At 43.0% G+C, this 20,086-nt stretch overlaps 1 protein-coding gene across 1 annotated transcript in view; it reads right to left on the minus strand.

Moving 5' to 3' along the window:
• The window catches only part of B4GALNT1 (beta-1,4-N-acetyl-galactosaminyltransferase 1), a 407,445-nt gene that overhangs the window by 263,668 nt on the left and 123,691 nt on the right, over positions 1 to 20,086 (minus strand). The gene's annotated exons all lie outside the window — the stretch shown is intronic.

Here is a 20,086-nt window from a genome sequence, read left to right on the forward strand (position 1 = left end):
AGGTCTGTCACATGGTACAGGGGGCTGGAAAATGGGAGAAAAAATTAATTTGCCAAAAAAAATGTGTTAATGCATTGTCTTTTTATCATGCATTTGTTAGCAATGCAATTCTACTGCATTTAGTGGTCTTTTAAAGTGATGGTAAATCCTAGCGTTTGTGAAACGATAGGATTTACCATTGTAACAAATAAAGGGGACTTTCATTCATGAAGTATAAAAACTTTATTAAAATTATGCTTACCTGATTTTATTTTCTTCTGATGGGGAGAGTCCACAGCTGCATTTATTACTTTTGAGAAATACAGTACCTAACCACCAGGAGGAGGCAAAGACACCCCAGCCAAAGGTTTAAATACCTCCCCCACTTCCCTCATCCCCCAGTCATTCAGCCAAAGGAACAGTAGGATGAATATCAGGGTGAAAAAAGGTGCCAGAAGAATAAAAAAGAAATTTATGGCAGCCCCATAAAAAAAAACACGGACGGGGAGCTGTGGACTCTCGTCGTAAGAAGAAAAGAAAACTATCAGGTAAGCATAATATAAGTTTTTCTTCTTAAACGGGGAGAGTCCAAAGCTGCATTCATTACTTTTGGGAAAACAATACCCAAGCTATAGAGAACACTGAATGCAAAAACAGGCGGGTACAAGAGGCGGCACATTCTGAGTGCACCACAGCCTGAAACACCAAAACCCAACCAAAAAACTGCTTCACCAGAAGCAGACAAAACAGGAAAGGACCAAGTAACTGGCCATCAGTTAAAAACAGCAAGCCCTTGCTAGAGACGGCCCAGAATCACTAGACTCAACCGAGCACAAAAGCCTCCGAGGAGACCAAGTCCCGCAGGCTCCAAGCCCACAAATAACTCTTCCCCGACCCGTAGGAAGGGGGACCTCCGCATTTTTCCTAAAGGGAAGAAGAGGAGTCCGAAAGGACCACCAGACAAAAAACTAGGGCAAGAAAGACCCCAAGCTTAACTCCAAGAGCGCAAACCAAGGTTACAACAGGACAAAGCCGCATAGAGAACGAACCCTACCGTCCCAAAGAAAGACCACAAAATCTATTTATGATACGCGGTCAAAGCTCAACAGAGTAGTCAGACTCCTGACTCTCACTCTGAGGCAACGAACCTAGCACCAAAGCGGCTGGCAATGTCCGAAAGGACAAGGAAATGAGAGTTCCCAGAACCCCCAAGACCTTCAGAAAGGAAAAAGGAGGGATCCAGGTCCCCCAAGGACGAGCTCGGGTTTAGAACCCAGACACAGCTCCCTTCCCGAAGAGAAGGGACGCTCCCAAAAAGGAGACCCTATACTGAAACTGCAGTAATGGCATGACACCAGAAAATCCCACCCCTTACATGACATCTTGCAAAGAAAGGCAGGAAGGACTCCACTGAACAGAGGAAGAAGAAGATACCAGGTGGGTACTGTGGTAAGCCAAATCCTCCCCAAAGGGGGAGGAAACACAAAAACAAAACAGCTCACCCACCCACAGGCATGGAGCGTAAAGCTGAATACTGACGATAAAAAGCCAGTACCGCTTGATAGGAACCATCCGGCTACTACAGCCGTCCCAGTAGAAAATTCCAATCCTCCGTTAAAAGAGAGAAAAAATCCGCCAGAGGTGGATAAGAAGACATTTCCCGGAACCGGAACACTGGGTCGTCCGGATCCAAAAAGAAAGCTGACACAGCAGGATTCAAACTCCAAGCCTTCAGCTTGTTAGGCAGGGTAGTTATCCCTTAGGCTACTTAGTCCTGCCCTAAGGTATCTGAACACAGAAAACCCAAAATGTTCCAGGACAAGAAAATCAGACACCCAGAACCTGGAGCCGGCTTCAAACTAACAAGCCCTGAGGAACCAACGTGTTACCCTCTCCGGAGAATACACTGCACCATAAATTATGCAATCACAGCGACATCCAAGAAACCTTGGACATTAAACGCTCACCTAAGTATCCCAGAGACAGAGAGCTTAACCCCTAAAGGCTCGAGGACAAATACAAAGTCTCAAGACTAAGGACAACTTATAAGAGAACAGAACTCAAAACCTAGAAAATTCTAGTTTGAGAAGAAAATAGTCTCCAAAGATCCTTTCGGGATCAACCTCCCGGAAACCCCAACAGCTTGAGAAATTCACGAATGAACGAGCATCCTAAACTCCTGGCGAGTTACAGAGGCAACCGCAAGAAAAAAAGAGACAACACAATCTTCAGAGCTCTAAAAATACAGGAGCAGATGATAACCATAGGTGGAAAAAAAGCACTAAAATGTCCGACTTCCAGAACAGATGACCAGAAAACCAACCCAAAGGAAGGGGAAAAAGACGCACAAGCAACCTCCACCCCTTAAGGAAGAGGTAACAATCCCAAAACAAATATACCAATAGAGGAGACGAGAAACGTCACCTAAGCCTGGTACCACGGATTTCCAAGGAGTCATCTAAACCTCCAATCTCATTGGGAAAGAGAAAAACTCTAGCCCCTGATTCAAAGTAGATAGATCTCGGTAACCCCGCCAGCAAGAAGGGGCAGGACATTGAGGACTGAGCACAATCCCATTTAATGCACCACCCAAAGGAATCAACAAGGACCAGCCTGACGTCTAGGAAAGAAAGGCCTCTTATAACATGTAAAATCAAGAAAACAAACTCTTCCCACAGGAAGCGACACAGCACCCCAACCGGGCCAGCCAGTTATAACGGGCACCACGTGGGAGATAAAGACCTCAAGGAACGGAAAATCTAATGCCCAAACAGGATCAGCCTGATACATAGGGCACTTCAGAACTGTCCAGGCCACAGAAAAGTCGAAGCCCTAGTAGGGATAGACAAAATAAACGATAGACATAACAAAGTCCTAACACTCTTCATTTAACTTCCGCGGAAGTTCTAAAGCGACCACAAAATCGCTAGTATCAAATCCCAGAGAAGAAATGTTTGCAAAAAGAAAACTACAACAGACATGAGCTTTGCAAAATGAAAATAAAATACATCCTAACCGGATTTAAGTAAATGAGGGCAGCACCCGCAGGTGAACGCCCAAGAAGAATGGACTCACAAACAGAACCAGCCAGTCAGAGACCCAATTCATCCAAAGCTCAGAACTGGAATAAGATACTCAAAAAAGAAAAAATGGAGACAACAAGGAGATTGACTTCATCCCCATTTGTCTAACTCTGCTTGCCGTCTGTAACGGTAGACCGAGGATCCATCGACCCATTAGGACTGGGATCCTCCAGCAATGCCAAAACATGCCTCAGTAGGACAAGAGACCGCGCCAGTCTATAACGAAAGGCAAGACTTTACTTCCCCCGGGGCAGCCGATGACCCTGGCCCCGAGGGATGGACCCCTAAAGCCTCAGAGGCTTGACGAGACCTGGTTAACAGAACATAGACAGTATCTTCCTGAAAGATGTAAATGTGCCAACGCCATAGATATGGCCCTGCCTAACCGTGCCGTAACCTCTGAAGGAAACAAGCCGCCTTCCAGAGAAGGGGTAACGGCACTTGGGACACCTGCTTGCGTAGCAAAAGAAGGTTCTAGGGCACACGCCTCTCGGGATATGGGATCCTCAGGGGCGGATTGCTCAGCGGACTCTAAGTTCCCCGAATTGGGAGAAAAGAGTACTCTAGAACGGCATTCGGAACATAACTGATGGACATGGATCACCCGGGCCATTTCATATTCTTCGCAAGAAGTAGAATATGAATCAGAGACATGCGTCTCCAAAAAATCAGAATCCTCCATAACTCTGTGATTGAAATAATGGATAAAAAATAAATGGCACCTTACACCCGCAATGGCTGGGACACTCACCACCTCCTATGACTCAGACAACTAGCGAAACAGACTCTCTCAGTCGCCACACGGTCAGGAATACGGAAATGGAAATAGAAAACGTGACCTCGTCCGGTCACAGGGTGCACCGTGCAGGCCAAAGAAAAGTGTGCCAGTCCACAAGGACCGCACAGCCTGACAAAAAAAGGCGGTATGTTACAAAATAGCCACGAGCCCAAGCATCACTACACATTAGCAGACAGAATCACATAACACACATGATTAAAGTCCCCCCTGTTCAATAACCCCCCTCAGGAGATAAAAGATAAAAGGAGTCCCACTGAGACCCTAACTTCTTCATTTACATTACATTCTCATATTGAAAGCAAATTGAAACTATCTTACTGGAATCTACGCTGTGGAACAGGAACACGGCCCTTCAAGTGTGACAGATAGTAGCACCGCTTCTGACATGGACTTGAGTGAAGAAAGCAGGCAGCAAAACTCGTCAACGCTAAGAAGCTGTTGATATGAGTCAGCATGGTTTCACAGAAAGACAAAACACGGTGCCAAGCTGGATTTCCCCCATGGCTATTGGCTAAGAGGTGAAAACGTCACCTCTCAGCCAAATAGCGTTTTTGTCGTGGGCTGCCTTTTTGTATACTTCATGAATGAAAGTCCCCTTTATTTGTTTACGATGGTAAATCCTAGCGTTTAACAAACTATATGATTTACCATCACTTTAAGTAGAACTATAATAAAAACAAAATAATAATAATAATATATGTATGTGAATATATATACAGTATATATATATATATATATATATATATATATATATATATACACATACATATATTGTTTAAAAGGATATTGTACTGTAAAAATGTCTCACCTTTATATGTTCCCAATAATCCATTTTATCATTTGGAGTGCATTACATTTTTTACACATATCTCCTTTACATTTATTTTTTAATTTGAAAAAGCTGAATTTGCCTACTGAAACTGTAATCTATATTGATAATATGAATGAAGCAGAATTATCTATAAAAAATCTATGTAAAAACCAAAAGCAGCAGTAGAAATCATCCTCCCGAATGAGTTCTTATCAGCTACTTGCTAACATGTGCAGTAACAAATGCAACACATTTTTAATTAAGAAGAGCCCAAAAAATCTCAGATATAGTTCCTGATTGCCAGCAAATGACTAGATTAAAAATGGAGCACTACATTTGCCCATTTGCAGGTGCACGATAATTAACCAGCCATTATATGTGGTTGGTTATTGCTACCGGGAGCTGGCAGTACCAATTAGCGCTCTGAAAAATAACCAGAGATTAGATCTCTGGTTATTTTTCTTAAAGTGCCCCAAATTCCCACAAAATAGAGGGCATTATAGTTTTTTTCTATTAAAAAAACATAAATTATGCTTACCTGATAATTTCATTTTCTTCCGTGGGAAAGAGTCCACAGCCGCATTCATTACTTTGGGGAAAAAAGAACCTGGCCACCAGGAGGAGGCAAAGACACGCCAGCCAAAGGCTTAAATACTCCTCCCACTTCCCCTATCCCCCAGTCATTCTGCCGAGGAACAAGGAACAGTAGAAGAAATATCAGGGTAAAAAGGTGCCAGAAGTATACAATTAAGACACCCCACATAAAAAAACGTGCGGGGGGCTGTGGCCTCTTTCCCACGGAAGAAAATGACATTATCAGGTAAGCATAATTTATGTTTTTATTCCTAATGGGAAAGAGTCCACAGCCGCATTCATTACTTTTGAGAAAACCATACCCAAGCTAAAGAGGACACTGAATGCCAAAACGGGAGGGTACAATAGGTGGCCCATTCTGAGAGCACCAAGCCTGAAACCACTACCCAACAAAAACCCCGCTTCGTCTGAAGTCGAGAAAACTTTAAAAATGAAAGGCCCCAAGGACACTGACCAGCAGATAGCCCAAAAGCCTAGCTAGAGACAGCAAAATCGGGCTCAACTATTATTTAAAGTATTGACAAGGTTTGAACATCACTTAGCTAAAAACAAGACAAAAAAAAATAATTACAGTAAATACAGGAATTGTTTCACAGACTACAAACATATACCAAAAGAGGTTTTTTTTCCCTGTTTTGTTTGCCATGTGCTGCTGGCAGCCATTTTACTCACCTCTCTTGCTGACTCTGGTGCATACTGTGTGATACTGCTCATTTCCTGCACTTCCTTTTATGGCCAGACTAGTATACATCATCCGTGTGAGACAGGATACAGTCTCAGAACTGTGATGTCATCACTTATTATTTAAAGGGCCTCTGTTCAGTATGCTTTGCCCTTGCGTTTTCTCAGACCTGTTTTTGAGAGCTCCTGTGTATTACCTGGCTGTCTGATGTCCCTCCTGGTTCCTGATCTCTGGCTTGTTCCTGACTCTGCTGTTCTCCTTGTTCCTGATTCTGGCACGTCTGACTATTCGCTTTGGCTCCTGACTCGGCTCGTCTGACTACCAGCTCTGGTTTTGATTCCTGGCTTGTTATTTGACTTGTGGACTTTTTATTATTTTTTGCTATTAATAAAGGTGTGATTATTTTTGCACTTCTCGTCTCAGTCTGATTCCTGGCACCCTGACATTACGCAAGGGCCATGAATCCTGATGGTGCTAATAATCCACCTTTACCTGACATCATTTCCAGGATGGATGAACAGGATCACCGCTTGGATCAATTTGCACTAGACCTGCAAACCCTGCTGACTCGCACTGCACATTTGGACCAAAGTGTCCCGCAAGTTATAGCTGCTCCTATTTTCGCTGCTGCACATAGTCCTACCAGGAGCATGTCTGGTTCTGCACCTCTACCTCAGTGATATGGAGGCGATCCTAATCAGTGCAGAGGGTTTTTGAACCAGGTGGGCATTTACTTTGAGATGTTGCCTCAGGCGTTTCCCTCTGACAGAGCTAAGGTGGGATTTCTCATCTTGTTACTCTCTGACACAGCTCTTGCCTGGGCTAATCCCTTGTGGGAGACTAATAAACCTGTGATTTCAAATTACCCTGAATTTGTGGCCTCCTTTCGAAGGGTATTTGATGTTCCGGCTCGCTCCTCCTCTGCTGCTAAACGACTCATGTCCATTCAGCAAGGTACAAGATCTGTTGCTCAGTATGCCATTGAGTTCCGTACGCTTGCCGCAGAGGTAGGTTGGAACAATGAAGCCCTTGTTGCCGCCTTCTTTCATGGGCTCTCTGATGCGATTAAAGACAAAGTTGCTGCCAAAGATTTACCAGAGGATCTCAAGGCATTGGTGTCTTTTTTGATCCTAATTGACATCAGACTAAGTGAGAGGCCCTCTTTCAATGAGCGCTTGCGGAAGCCTCCTGTTCCGTTGTATCCTAGGTGTTCGTTCCCACCCATGCCTCCCTCTCCTCCCATGCCTCCTGGTCCCGAGTCACCAGGTACTGCTGAGCCGATGCAGTTCGGATTCACGTGTCTCTCCATGGCGGAGTGGGCCTTTAGGAGGAGGGAGGGGCTCTGCCTCTATTGTGGGTTACAGGGCGACCTTTTGAAGTCTTGTCCTACACGGCCGGGAATCGCTCACACCTAAGGTCCTGTCGGGGGCAGACCTTAGGTGGTTTATCCTCGTCCCTGGAACCGCTAAAGGAGAAACCTTTGGTCACGTTTGTCCTTTCCTGGGTGGACTCCTCCATAGTCACCCAGGCTCTTATTGACTCGGGTGCTACAGGCTATTTCATTGACAGTGCTTTTGTATCAAAGCACTCCATTCCTGTTTTGCCTTGGTCCGTTCCGCTTGCTATTGAGGCCATTGATGACGGCTGGCCACTTCAGCCCGCACTCGTTACTCACGAAACTGCTCCATTATCCATGGCTGTTGGGGCTCTCCATTTTGAAACCCTCCAGTTCCAGGTGATAAACTCTCCGCATTTTCCGGTTGTTCTGGGTTATCCCTGGCTCCAAAAGCACAATCTCAGTCTCGACTGGCGCAGCTCCGAAATTTTGTTGTGGTCTCCGCAATGTATTTTCACTTGTCTTCATAAACCAGTTAAAGTTTTGTGCACTTCTTCGGTATCTCAATTGTCTGAGGAGTACCGAGAGTTCCTAGACGTTTATGACAAGGTGCGTGCCGGTACGTTGCCTACTCACCGGTCTTTCGATTGGGCCATAGACCTGCAACCCGGAGCCATTCCTCCTCGGGGACGGGTTTACCCTCTGTCTGTTCCGGACAATTGTGCTATGGAGGAGTATGTTGCCGATGCTCTGTCACGGGGGATCATCCGCAAAGCCTGCTCTCCTGCAGGGGCTGGCTTCTTCTTTGTGAAGAAAAAGGGTGGCGAGCTAAGACCATGCATCGATTATAGGGGTCTTAATCGTCTTACCATTAAGAATGCTTACCCTATTCCGCTCATTTCGGAACTCTTTGACCGCCTCAATGGAGATACAGTCTTTACTAAACTTAATTTGAAAGGAGCGTACAATCTCGTTAGGATCAAGGAGGGCCACAAATGGAAAGCAGCATTTAACACCAGGAGCGGGCATTATGAGTATCTTGTAATGTCCTTTGGCCTATGTAATGCTCCTGCTGTTTTCCAGGAAATTATTAATTATGTCCTACGAGATATGTTGCAACAGTGTGTTGTGGTGTACCTAGACGACATCCTCATACACTCACCCACACTTGAGGCTCATCGTTCTGATGTTACACTGGTTCTTCAGAGACTACGTGAGAACGGCCTGTTTTGTAAACTCGAGAAATGTGATTTCCATCAGACTCAAGTAACCTTCCTAGGTTATGTTATCTCCGTTCCAGGGTTCTCCATGGATCCTGACAAGTTATCTGCAGTTCTGCAGTGGCCTCGCCCAGTTGGTCTTCGGTCTATTCAACGTTTTTTGGGGTTCGCCTATAGAAAGTTTATTAAAAACTTTTCTTCCTTGGTCAAACCTATCACAGACATGACCCGTAAAGAGAATGATCAACTCCATTGGTCACCTACTGCCATTAAGGACTTTGATAGTCTTAAGACTGCCGCTCCAGTTCAGGCTCATCCTAACCTTGTCCTGCCTTTCGTTCTTGAGGTTGATGCGTCTGAGACTGGAGTAGGTGCCCTCTTGTCTCAACGTCCTACGCCTGACGGTTCCTTGCATCCGTGTGGTTTCTTCTCTAAGAAATTGTCTCCAGCGGAGTGAAATTATGAAATTGGTGACAGGGAATCACCGGCCATAATTTTGGCACTCAAGGAATGGAGGCATATTCTCGAGGGTACTAGCGTGCCAGTGCTAATTCTTACTGACCACAAGAATTTAACTTATCTATCTGAAGCAAAACGTTTGTCGCCGACAGGCCAGATGGGTGCTATTTTTGTCTTGGTTTAATTATGTGGTCTCCTACTTGCCTGGTAGTAAGAATGTTAGGGCTGATGCCCTCTCTCAACAATTTTCGCCTCTGTCCAAGGAGGAGTCTGTACCTACTCCAGTTATACCTCCTGACCATATATTGGATACCATACGTAGAAACCTAATGGTAAGTGTTTTGTTCCTGAGAATCTTCAAACTAAACTTTTGCACACTTACCACTATCCTAAAGCCGCAGGTCACCCAGGCAAGAACCAAATGATTTGGTCTGTCACTCGACAATTCTGATGGCCAGGTCTTCATTCTGCTCAGTTTGTGCACAGAATAAGACTCCTCAACGTCTTCCTGTGGGTCTTCTTCAACCTATTGCTAATGGTGATCGTCCTTGCACACATCTTTCCATGGACTTCATTGTCGAGCTCCCTGTTTCCAATGGCAATACTGTTATCCTTATGGTGGTTGACCGTTTTTCTAAAATGTCACATTGCATTCCCTTGAAGTTGCCGACCGCTCAGGAGCTTGCTTCAATTTTTGCCCGGGAGGTCTACCGTTTACATCGGTTACCCAAGGAGATAGTGTCGGACCGGGGTAGCCAGTTTGTCTCCATATTTTGGCGTTCCTTTTGTGCTCAAATGGGGATTCAGCTTTCCTTCTCCTCAGCATATCACCCTCAATCCAATGGGGCTGCGGAACGGTCTAATCAAGCTCTGGAACAGTTCCTCCGTTGCTATGTCTCAGATCACCACAATAATTGGTCTGAACTGTTACCTTGGGCAGAGTTTGCTCATAATAGTGCTATTAATGCTTCCTCTAAGTTATCCCCGTTCATGGCGAATTATGGTTTCAACCATCCTTGTTGCCCGATTCATTCATGTCTCAGGGTATTCCGGCTTTGGAGGAGCATCTCTGGCAGCTCCGTTCCACGTGGGTGAAGATTCAGGACTGCCTTCATCTTTCTATGCAGCGCCAAAAGTTTCAGTCTGATCGTAGGCGTCTGCCCGCGCCTTCCTACCAGGTTGGTGAGAGAGTTTGGCTGTCCTCCAACAACTTTAACCTTTGTGCCTTCCAATAAACTGGCTCCCCGTTATGTTGGTCCTTTTCGAATACTCCGACGGGTCAATCCTGTGGTCTACGCTCTTGACCTTCCTCCTGCAATGCGCATCTCCAATGTTTTTCATGTCTCCCTCTTGAAACCATTGGTTTGTAATCGGATTACCACTGTCTTGCCTCGCCCCCGTCCTATCTTTGTTGATAACCATGAGGAGTATGAGGTCAGCAGCATTATTGACTCTCGTATGTCCAGGGGCTGCGTACAGTATTTGGTTCACTGGAGGGGCTACGGTCCAGAGGAGCTTTCATGGGTTCCCTCCTCTGATGTTCATGCTTCCGCCCTCCTCCGTGCCTTCCATGCCCGTTTCCCCAATAAGCCTTTTGTCCTCCCGCGTGGGAGGGGTCGTTGAGGGGAGGGTACTGTCAGGGTTTTTCCCCTGTTTTATTTGCCATGTGCTGCTGGCAGCCATTTTACTCACCTCTCTTGCTGACTGATATACATCATCCGTGTGAGACAGGATGCAGTCTCAGAATTGTGATGTAATCACTTATTATTTAAAGGGCCTCTGTTCAGTATGCTTTGCCCTTGCATTGTCTCAGACCTGTTTGTAAAAGATCCTGTGTATTACCTGGCTGTCTGACGTCCCTCCTGGTTCCTGATCCCTGGCTGTTCCTGACTCTGCTGTTCTCTTTGTTCCTGATTCCGGCTCGTCTGACTACTCGCTTTGGCTCCTGACTTGGCGCGTCTGACTACCAGCTCTAGTTTTGATTTCTGGCTTGTTATTTGACTTGTGGACTTTTTATTATTTTTTGTTATTAATAAAGGTCTGATTATTTTTGCACTTCTCGTCTCAGTCTTATTCCTGGCACCCTGACAAAGAGAGAGTTAAAAACAAAATTTATGCTTACCTGATAAATTTCTTTCTCTTGTGGTGTATCCAGTCCATGGGTTCATCCATTACTTGAGGGATATTCTCCTTCCCAACAGGAAGTTGCAAGAGGACACCCACAGCAGAGCTGTCTATATAGCTCATCCCCTAACTGTCACCCCCAGTCATTCGACCGAAGACAAGCAAGAAAAAGGAGAAACCATAGGGTGCAGTGGTGACTGTAGTTTAAAAATAAAAAACACCTGCCTTAAAGTGACAGGGCGGGCCGTGGACTGGATACACCACAAGAGAAAGAAATTTATCAGGTAAGCATAAATTTTGTTTTCTCTTGTAAGGTGTATCCAGTCCACGGGCACATCCATTACTTGTGGGATACCAATACCAAAGCTTTAGGACACGGATGAAGGGAGGGACAAGGCAGGAACTTAAACGGAAGGCACCACTGCCTGCAAGACCTTTCTCCCAAAAATAGTCTCCGAGGAAGCAAAAGTATCAAATTTGTAGAATTTAGAAAAAGTATGAAACGAAGACCAAGTCGCCGCCTTACAAATCTGTTCAACAGAGGCCTCATTTTTAAAAGCCCATGTGGAAGCTACCGCTCTAGTGGAATGAGCTGTAATTCTTTCAGGAGGCTGCTGGCCAGCATTCTCATAAGCTAAATCGATTATGCTTCTCAGCAAAAAAGAAAGAGAAGATGCCGAAGCCTTTTGGCCTCTACTCTGTCCAGAGTAGACAACAAACAATGCAGATGTTTGACGAAAAACCTTAGTAGCTTGTAAATAAAACTTTAAAGCACGAACCACGTCAAGATTGTGTAAATGACGTTCCTTCTTTGAAGAAGGATTAGGACACAGTGACGGAACAACAATCTCCTGATTGATATTCTTATTAGATACCACCTTAGGAAGAAACCCAGGTTTGGTACGCAAAACTACTTTATCTGCATGGAAGATCAGATAAGGGGAATCACACTGTAAGGCAGATAACTCTGAAACTCTACGAGCCGAAGAGATAGCTACCAAAAACAGAACTTTCCAAGATAAAAGCTTGATATCTATGGAATGCAGAGGTTCAAACGGAACCCCTTGAAGAACTTTAAGAACTAAATTTAAACTCCATGGCGGAGCAACAGGTTTAAACACAGGCTTGATTCTAACTAAAGCCTGACAAAACGCCTGAACGTCTGGAACATCTGCCATAGAAGAATAGACAGAGCAGAAATCTGTCCCTTTAAGGAACTAGCTGACAATCCCATCTCCAATCCTTCTTGGAGAAAGGATAATATCCTAGAAATCCTGACTTTACTTCATGAGTAACCCTTGGATTCACACCAATGAAGATATTTACACCATATCTGTCAGGATATTGTTATGCAGTATGTTCCTTTAAGAATTTTAGCCAATCAAACACATACGCCCCTTACAAAACACCTGCTCACTTCTCATTCAGTGCTTAGTATTTTGTCTGACTCCTTCGTAGTTACTTCAACTAAGCTCCTATACTACGATATTTTTGCTAATTATTGTGACTCAAATATAACCTGCTACCAGTTTCTACAGTGATTCTTCCTGCTCCACATTGGAAATTTAATTCCTGCCGCCTTCATATCACCTCTCACCTGTACAATACCGGATCATCTCTCAGTGTCTGTAGCTAACTCCGTTCAATTAATTTCTTCAGCAACTACACATACCTGCTACTGGATATTTCTACTAAAATTGTGAGTTGTGTCTTGTACTGCATTCGAAGGTAATTTCACTCACCATCTCTCCTAAAGTATTACTAGGTTGCTTCACGGCATTCCGCCATCTCACCTTCTCTGACGTCAGACGCCACAGAAACAAGGCGCATCTCTCACTACAACGATCAGCGGTTATAACTCGCAACACTATCAAGAGGATTTATATTTACCGGACATTAGGTAACTTTATTCATCTAATCTTCTTATTGTAGAATCGATTGAAGAGATACATACAGAGTCTCAAACTGAAAAACTTAATTCTGTGAACTTTTCTTTTTAATACTCTCCAGTATTTCAGTCTGACTCCATACATACCTTTGCTCATTTTTTGTAGCATTTCTTTCCATAAGAGATTTGCTTATTTGCCTTGCTGGATACTTCTACTATAAAAAACACCTCTCTTTATTAGTTATTACTTCCAAATAGTTTTAACAAAAGAAAGGTGTAACAAACAAAATTACAGGAAACTCCTGATACATCCTAAAATTTATAAGCACATATTTAAATATAAATATTCAACCTGACTGGATATATATATCGTTACATAATACTAAGCCTTAAAGATTGTTTATACACAACATGGAACAACCAAATCTTCCCCAGGTTGTGCATAATTTGTCCCAAAAGGTGGAACAGATGGGACAAGCCATTTTAGATCTGCAATTAGAAAATCAAGTGTTAAGAGAATTACTTAAGGATTCTAAAGAACAGCACAGTACATCTCCTGAACCACAAGTTTGCTTACCAGAAATATTTACTGGTGATAGAAAACATTACAGACAATTTAAAAATGCCTGTGGCCTTTTGTACAGTTTAAAACCTAAAACATACCCCACTGACCGTGTGAAAGTTTTAACTACTATTTCTTATTTAAAGGCTGAACCTAGAACATGGGCAGACCAGCTCTGTGAATCAAATTCACCTGTATTAAATTCACTTTCTGATTTCTTTCATGCAATGCATGAGCTTTATTCTGACATTGATATTCAGTTATCAGCAGAGACAAAGATGAGACAATTGAAACAGGGAAAGAAACCAGTTGAAGACTATATAAGTGAGTTCAAACTGTATGCGACAGATTCCTCCTGGAGTTTAATTTCTCTTAGGAACCAATTTAGACTTGGTCTTTCAGACAATCTAAAAGATGAACTTGCTCATACAGAAATGCCAGACACTTTAGAGGGGTTAATGAAATTGGCTACACAAATTGATCGCAGGTTGCGTGAAAGGAAGGCTGAGAGGCAACACACTGAGGTACAGCAGAAAACACAATACTTCCCTAGATCCTCAGAACCCAATACTACTACTGATCGAAGCACCCCAATGGAAATTAGCGTGTTGAGAGGACCACTATCACCAGAAGAAAGATTAGGACGTAGATGTCAGAGATTATGCATGTATTGTGCCAACCCCAACCATACAGTTAGTGACTGTCCGACTCTCCACAAGAATAAAAAGAGTAAGTCTACTTATTTATATAAGTCACACAATTCTGAATTAAACCAAACTTACTGCAATCTGTCTCTTTCACTACAGTGGGACCTTAACAGACTGATGACCAACGCCATAATTGATTCCGGAGCTTTTGGAAACTTTATAGATTCCACTTATGTTGCTAAAAATAAAATTCCTGTTGTTAAAAAGAATATGCCTGTTTCTCTTAGAGTTATTGATGGTTCCACACTGGTCACAGGTCCCATCACTCATCACACAGTTCCTCTTTTTATTACAACTATATCAGGTCATACTGAAATTCTGACATTTGATATAATTCCATCACCTCATTTCCCTATTGTTTTAGGTCTCCAATGGTTGCAGCTGCATAATCCTACTATCAACTGGGAAACTTTAGAACCTTCTTTTATTTCATCTTACTGTAAAAATACATGTTTCCCTCACCAAAAAATATTACATACTACTACTGATGCATTAAATTTGCCCTCCTACTACAAAGATTTTGAAGACGTCTTCAGTAAGGTTGAGGCTGAGACCTTACCACCACACCGCGTCTATGATTGTCCAATTGAGTTAATTCCAGGATCAGCTTTACCAGTAGGACACTTGTACCCATTGAGTCAACCTGAACTTACACATCTCAAAGAATATTTACAAGAGAATATGCGTAAGGGTTTTATAAGACCCTCCACCTCTCCAACAGCAGCTGGAATGTTTTTTGTTACTAACAAAGACAAAACGTTAAGACCCATCATAGATTACAGAGAACTAAATAAATGTACAGTGAAAAACCGCTATCCTTTACCCCTCATACCTGAATTAATAGAAAGACTAACTGATGCTACCATATTTACAAAACTTGACCTCCGCGGAGCATACAATTTGATAAGGATACGAGAGGGTGACGAATGGCTCACTGCATTCAGGACTCGTTACGGACTTTTTGAATACCTGGTGATGCCATTTGGGCTATGTAATGCCCCTGCCACGTTCCAGCATTTCATTAATGACATCTTCCGTGATTTGCTGGACGTGTGCATGGTGGTCTATCTAGATGATATACTAATATATTCTGCCACTCTAGAAGAACACATCAAACATGTCAGATGGGTCCTAGCACGTTTAAGAGTACATAAATTGTATGCCAAACCGGAAAAATGCTCTTTCCATAATACTACAATATCTTTTCTGGGTTATACCATCTCACCATCAGGTATACAAATGCAGACTGAAAAAGTAGAGGCAGTAAAGGATTGGCCTACTCCCACAAACAGAAAAGAACTACAGAGATTCCTGGGGTTCTCAAACTATTATCGAAAATTTATAAAAAGACTTTTCTAAGGTTGTTCGTCCACTCACTCAGCTCACTGGTTCTACTGTTCCGTTTAAGTGGACTACAACGCATACCAGCATTTTTCATTTATTAAAGACATTATTCACTACTGCTCCAATTCTCAGGTTCCCCAATGTAAACCTACAATACGTCCTTGAGGTTGACTCTTCTGATCACTCCATAGGAGCAGTTCTTTCACAACAGGATTCACCTACTGCTCCGTTACATCCCATTTCATTTTTCTCCAAAACGATGTCTACCGCTGAAAAGAACTATGCAATAGGAGACAAGGAGTTACTTGCTATTCGTAAGTCACTTGAATTCTGGAGACATCTCTTAGAAGGAGCATCTCATCCGATTTTGATCTTCACAGATCATAAAAATTTACAATACTTACAAAACAACAAAACCCTGTCAAGCAGACAAGTACGTTGGAGTTTATATTTTTCCCGGTTTGATTTCCAAATAATTTACAGACCAGCTTACAAAAATGGAAAAGCAGATGCCCTTTCAAGACAAGTCACACCACAATGCGAAACTCAAATCCCGGCATACATCATACCTACTGAACGGTTCATAGGGTGCACCACCATGTTTCTTAAAGAGGTTCAAAAATATACTGATTTATCACCCCCAAGTATATATAAAGAACTCATATGTAAAGAAGGGTTATTTTATTATAAGGATACTCTCTACATTCCCGAAGAACTAAGGATTCAAGTATTAGAACAGAATCATGATTCACCTATGGCTGGACATCCAGGTGTAAAACGTACTGTAGACCTACTCAGAAGAAAGTACTGGTGGCCAAATATGTTGCAAACTGTTCAAGATTACATAAACTCTTGTGCTATCTGCCAAAGCTCTAAAACTGACAGGAAAGCTCCTTATGGATTACTTATGCCTTTACCCACTTCTACAAAACCTTGGCAACAGATTGCTCTGGACTTTATTGTTGAACTACCACCATCCAAGACTTACACTACTATTCTAGTCGTCATTGACACATTTACCAAAATGGCTCATTTCTTACCATATAATAAATTACCCACTTCTTCTGAGACAGCCACATTGATATTGGACAATATTGTCAAGCTTCATGGAGTACCCAAGACGATAATATCAGACAGAGGATCACAGTTCACTTCACACTTTTGGAAAAGTTTATGCACTTCACTTAACATTGACCACCATTATACAACTTCATACCACCCACAAGCTAATGGTCAGGCAGAAAGACTTAATCAGTGGTTAGATGAATATCTCCGTTGCTTCTGTTCTTATCAGCAAAATAATTGGTCTTCTTATCTGTCTACTGCGGAGTTTGCATACAATAATTTAACTAACTCTTCGACTAAACTTACGCCATTCTATGCCAATTATGGATTCCATCCCAGTTTTGATTATGTATCCTCCACTGCATCTAGTTCACCTATAGTAGACGAATTATGCAATAAAATATTGGATAATTTCAGATTCATTAAAGAAAACATAGAAAAGGCACAAACAACCCAAAAATATTATTATGACCTTCGAAGAAGGAAACCTCCTTCCTACAAAATAGGAGACAGGGTATGGTTGTCAACCAAGAATTTGAGGATCCAAGTTCCATCTAGGAAGTTAACACAGAAATTCTGTGGTCCTTTCCCTATCCAAAGAATCGTGAATGACAATGCTGTTACCCTTCAATTACCTCCTACTTTGAAAATACACCCGACATTTCATGTATCATTGATTAAACCTTATCTTCAAACAAGGAATACTACACCAGTATTACCTCCAGTTTTGGACACTCAAGATCCTGATGTTTACGAGGTTCAGACTCTTTTAGATTCTAGATACTTTAGGGGTGTTTTACAATACTTAGTCCGGTGGAAAAACTGTTCTGTGGAAGAAGACAGTTGGGAACCATCGTCTAACCTCAACGCTCCTCGGTTGGTGGCTCAGTTTCACCGGAGATTTCCCGATCTTCTGCGACCTCAAGCTGTGGGACAGCTTGCCTGAAGAGGGGGTCCTGTCAGGATATTGTTATGCAGTATGTTCCTTTAAGAATTTTAGCCAATCAAACACATACGCCCCTTACAAAACACCTGCTCACTTCTCATTCAGTGCTTAGTATTTTGTCTGACTCCTTCGTAGTTACTTCAACTAAGCTCCTATACTACGATATTTTTGCTAATTATTGTGACTCAAATATAACCTGCTACCAGTTTCTACAGTGATACTTCCTGCTCCACATTGGAAATTTAATTCCTGCCGCCTTCATATCACCTCTCACCTGTACAATACCGGATCATCTCTCAGTGTCTGTAGCTAACTCCGTTCAACTAATTTCTTCAGCAACTACACATACCTGCTACTGGATATTTCTACTAAAATTGTGAGTTGTGTCTTGTACTGCATTCGAAGGTAATTTCACTCACCATCTCTCCTAAAGTATTACTAGGTTGCTTCACGGCATTCCGCCATCTCACCTTCTCTGACGTCAGACGCCACAGAAACAAGGCGCATCTCTCACTACAACGATCAGCGGTTATAACTCGCAACACTATCAAGAGGATTTATATTTACCGGACATTAGGTAACTTTATTCATCTAATCTTCTTATTGTAGAATCGATTGAAGAGATACATATAGAGTCTCAAACTGAAAAACTTAATTCTGTGAACTTTTCTTTTTAATACTCTCCAGTATTTCAGTCTGACTCCATACATACCTTTGCTCATTTTTTATAGCATTTCTTTCCATAAGAGATTTGCTTATTTGCCTTGCTGGATACTTCTACTATAAAAACACCTCTCTTTATTAGTTATTACTTCCAAATAGTTTTAACAAAAGAAAGGTGTAACAAACAAAATTACAGGAAACTCCTGATACATCCTAAAATTTATAAGCACATATTTAAATATAAATATTCAACCTGACTGGATATATATATCGTTACAATATCTTATGATAGATTTTCCTGGTGACAGGCTTTCGAGCCTGAATTAAGGTATCAATGACAGACTCGGAGAAACCACGCTTTGACAAAATCAAGCGTTCAATCTCCAAGCAGTCAGCCGTAGAGAGATTAGATTTGGATGTTTGAATGGACCTTGGAGTAGAAGGTCCTGCCTCAGCGGCAGAGACCATGGTGGAAGGGATGACATGTCCACCAGATCTGCATACCAAGTCCTGCGTGGCCACACAGGTGCTATCAAAATCACTGAAGCTCTCTCCTGCTTGATCTTGGCAATCAGACGAGGGAGGAGAGGAAATGGTGGGAACACATAAGCCAGGCTGAAGGACCAGGGCGCTGCTAGAGCATCTATCAGCGCTGCCTGGGGATCCCTTGACCTGGACCCGTAACAAGGAAGCTTGGCGTTCTGACGAGACGCCATCAGATCCAGTTCTGGTTTGCCCCATAGTTAAATCAGCTGGGCAAATACCTCCGGATGGAGCTCCCACTCCCCCGGATGAAAAGTCTGCAGACTTAGAAAATCCGCCTCCCAGTTCTCTACTCCTGGGATATGGATAGCTGAGAGATGGCAAGAGTGAACCTCTGCCCATAGAATTATCTTTGAAACCTCCAACATTGCAAGGGGGATTCTTGTTCCCCCCTGATGGTTGATATAGGCTACAGTCGTGATATTGTCAGACTGAAATCTGATGAACCTGACCGCAGCTAGTTGAGGCCAAGCCTGAAGAGCATTGAATATCGCTCTCAGTTCCAGAATGTTTATCGGAAGGAGGGCTTCCTCCTGAGTCCATGAACCCTGAGCCTTCAGAGAGTTCCAGACCGCGCCCCAGCCCAGAAGGCTGTAAGTTGCAGTGGTCTGAGATGTAGGCGGGCAAACGGAACTATGTCGATTGCCGCTACCATTAGGCCGATTACTTCCATACACTGAGCCACTGACGGCCGAGAGTGGAATGAAGAGCACGGCAGGAAGTTAGAAGCTTTGATAATCTGACCTGTCAGAAAAATTTTCATTTCTACTGAATCTATCAGTGTTCCTAGGAAGGAAACTCTTGTGAGAGGGGAGAGAGAACTCTTTTCTTCGTTCACCTTCCACCCGTGAAACCTCAGAAAGGCCAGTACAATGTCCATATGGGACTTGGCAATTTGAAAAGTCGACGCCTGTATCAGAATGTCGTTTAGGTAAGGAGCCACTGCTATGCCCCGTGGTCTTAGAACCGCCAGTAGGGACCCTAGAACCTTCGTAAAGATTCTTGGTGCCGTGGCTAACTCGAAGGGAAGAGCCATAAACTGGTAATGCCTGTCTAAGAAGGCGAAACTGAGGAACTGATGATGATCTTTGTGAATCGGAATGTGGATATAAGCATCCTTTAAGTCCATGGTAGTCATATATTGACCCTCCTGGATCATAGGGAGGATGGTTCGGATAGTCTCCATCTTGAAGGATGGGACCCTGAGAAATTTGTTTAGAATCTTGAGATCCAAGATTGGTCTGAAAGTTCCCTCTTATTAGGGAACTATAAACAGATTTG

Source organism: Bombina bombina, chromosome 3 (genome assembly GCF_027579735.1).
Source record: "Bombina bombina isolate aBomBom1 chromosome 3, aBomBom1.pri, whole genome shotgun sequence".
In the NCBI taxonomy this organism is placed as follows: Eukaryota; Metazoa; Chordata; class Amphibia; order Anura; family Bombinatoridae; genus Bombina; species Bombina bombina.